Source organism: Protobothrops mucrosquamatus, unplaced genomic scaffold (assembly GCF_001527695.2).
Source record: "Protobothrops mucrosquamatus isolate PMUCROS unplaced genomic scaffold, P.Mucros_1.0 scaffold754, whole genome shotgun sequence".
Lineage (NCBI taxonomy): Eukaryota > Metazoa > Chordata > Lepidosauria > Squamata > Viperidae > Protobothrops > Protobothrops mucrosquamatus.
This window is the reverse complement of record NW_015387024.1, coordinates 281994-285300: the sequence shown is the minus strand read 5'-3', so window position 1 is coordinate 285300 and position 3307 is coordinate 281994. Positions and strand designations below refer to the sequence as shown.

The 3307-nt window shown below is 41.4% G+C and overlaps 1 protein-coding gene across 1 annotated transcript in view; it reads left to right on the top strand.

Annotated features, from left to right (window-relative positions):
• Positions 1-3307, top strand: part of EBF2 (EBF transcription factor 2) — a 202928-nt gene that overhangs the window by 173178 nt on the left and 26443 nt on the right. The window lies entirely within an intron of this gene.

Here is a 3307-nt window from a genome sequence, read left to right as displayed (position 1 = left end):
ATGCCATCCGGGTCCAAACACCTCCTCGTCACATCCCTGGCGTGGTTGAAGTAACATTATCGTACAAATCCAAACAGTTTTGCAAAGGAGCTCCTGGTAGATTTATTTATACAGGTATGTGAAAATATCACATTGCGAAGCTGCGATTGTTGGGAGGACTTCATTTATCTCCCTCTGCTAAACTACTAAGGATTCAAACGGGGGTTTCATTTCAAGAATGAATACAGTTCCCCCCCCCAAAAAATGTTGTACCTTTTTATGATATTTTTGCAGCACACTTTTCATACTTCATGCATTCAGATAAGGCCTGGACAGAGTTACAGTTTTTGTGTGTGCGTGTGAATGTGGTGTCCTTGCTAAAAAAACCATATTCTGTGTTTCCAAGTTAGATCTCCTCCAAAAGTATCACATTTTGGAGACAAAAATCACAAGGATTTTCCTGCCTTGTTTTTGAGCTTTCCTCCTTAATTAGTCCTAATGAAATAGCCTTCATTAAAAGGCCTTGCAAATTCTCACAAGTTTTCTTACCTTGGAAAAACAGAACAGAACAGAACAGAACATTCCTTTCCTGAGAATTTCTCTTGAGGTTCTGTAGGTGCTTGTTTTTTATTTGTGAACTTACTTTATTTGTTTCTGTTAGAGACGGTGGTGATAGTTGGGACATTATATTAGTGGGTTATTTCCTACAACACATGCTCCACAGTCTCCCTGATTGCTTACAGTGGTGTTGGAGAGACAGGGGAATATCCTTCCCTGGGAATCTCTGAGCTTTAATAAAAATTAGGAAAGTCAATACAATCAAAAAGAGATAGATGAATGGTTGTGCAGGAAAAGACCAGCTCCTTGCCCTGATTCTGAGATCCCATTTATCGAAGACATGTCTTTTCCTTATCTGTCCTCTGTACTGGGGCATACTGAAACCAGATCAAAGGGATCTGGCAGGAGAGTGATGTATTTCCCTGTGGAGAGTTGAAGACGAAGATTTTCTATGTTACATCAAGGAGGAGCTTTGGAGATGCAGAGGACCTCAGGATTGCCTCCCACTATACAGTGGCTGGGCTCCATGTCTCCATGTCTATTTCAGCTTTGGCTATCAGTGAGGACAATTAACCAGTGGAACAGCTTGCCACCAGAAGTTGTGGGTGCTCCATCACTGGAGGTCTTTAAGAAGAGACTGGACAGCCACTAGTCTGAAATAGGATAGGGTCTCCTGCCTGAGCAGGGGGTTGGACTAGAAGACCTCCAAGGTCCCTTCCAACTCTTGTTATTCTGTTCAGGAATGCAGTCCCCTGACTTTTGAGTGGGCGTAGAGGGGTGAAACCCCGACTCCTGCCAACCTAGCAGTTTGAAAGCATGCAAATGCAAGTAGGTACCACTTGTTCCATATGCCTTGGCATACAGTCATGCTGGCCACATGACCACAGAAGCATCTTTGGACAATGCTGGCTCCCAATGCTAATTAATGAATGCTCTTAATGAAGAGAAGGACGAGGGGGGACATGATAGCAGTGTTCCAATATCCAGGGGCTGCCACAAAGAAGAGGGAGTCAAGCTCTTCTCCAAGGCGCCTGAAGGCAGGACGAGAAGCAATGGGTGGAAACTGATCAAGGAGAGAAGCAACCTAGAACTAAGGAGAAACTTCCTGACAGTTAGAACAATTAACCAGTGGAACAACCTGCCTCCAGAAGCGGTGAATGCTCCAACACTGGAAGTTTTTAAGAAGAAACTGGACAACCATTTGTCCGAAATGGTATAGGGTTACCTGCCCGAGCAGGGGGTTGGACCTGATGACCTCCAAGGTCCCTTCCAACTTTATTATTATTATTATTATTATTATTATTATTATTATTATTATTATTATTATTATTATTATTATTATTATTATTATTATTATTATTATTATTATTATTATTATTATTATTATTATTATTACCACCCCCTAGAGTCAAACATGACTTGGTGGGGGCAAATTTTACCTGTGTGTGTGTGTGTTTTTTTTAGAAGGATGAACAGAGAAATCTTATGGAAAATCAAGAGTGGGTCTTCCATGAGCTTAATATTCCTGCTGATAAGGAGAAATCAGGCTCTATTTTCCCCAGTAAAGGACATTTGTGATTGCCACATCTAACCTAAAGTCATTCCACCAAGAATCTTGGTCCCGAATTGCCTGTATGGGCACAATACAAATCTTGAACCGGCCAGCGCAGTTGTTGGAAGAATGTTTTGATACGTGTTGTGAGGAGTCCTGGTTGCTTTCGTTCTTACCAGATGAAACTTTCAGACCAAGAGCAAATGTAGTCCCCCATAACGCTCCACTGTAGTACTTAATGGAGATGTTTACCAGAGCATCTATCCAATCTGAAAACCAGGCAAGAATGAAAAACAGGATAGTGGGTGGTGATTATTTTTCACTCCGCCGCTGCAGTTTGGCCACACCGAGGAAGGAAGGCAAGGAAATTGGTAGAGATTCTTTGTTAGGTTCACCCAAGGAGAGTGGGGGAAAAAAAAAGTTGTTTTTGCTGCTATAGGCTAGAAGATGCTTCACAAAATTAGCAAGGGTAAAATCAAGCAATTTCTCAGTCTGTCTAAGTAGATCATGACAAGCAAAGTGATAAACACAACTATTAAATACAGCTGCACCTGGTGTAACCAATTCCCCCAGCTCTTTCTGGCTGGTAGCAAAATACTTTCAAGAAAGACACAGAACAATACAGGAACTTCCAAGCCGCACAAGTATCCCAGTGTGTTGTTTTTCTCCTCCGTTCATTGTATCAGCAATGATAAGAACTTATTATGACGACAGTAAGGGGTTTTTTTTTTAAAACAAGCTATAGATTACATTATTAACCGTGATGGTATGCTTTAAAAGAAGAAACTACTCATTATTCTGTTTTGGTTTGTGTGTTTTTTGTGTGTTTTTTTGCCCGAAGCAGAAGACTGTTTTTTTTTTCTACACCCCAAGCCTATCTTATCTTGGAAAACATGCCACATATTTCCTGCAAAATTGCCAGAGGAATATTAAATTGGCAGGGTGGGTAATGCCATATTTACTAGAACCGACGAAAGGCCTCTCATCTCAAAAGGAAAAAAAGAATAGAAGGAAAAATAGACCTTAAATACAAGGAAAACATCCTGCGACCTGTCCAGCTTCTCAATCTTGTTAACTTAAAATTGTTATTCCCGGTGAAATCCATCCTAGGGATTCCTCCCTCTCTGAATAGGCATAAGATCTCTCTCTCTCCCTCCCTCCCTCCCTCCCTCCCTCTCCTTCTCTCTCTCTCTCTCCCTCTCTCTCTCTCTCTCTCTC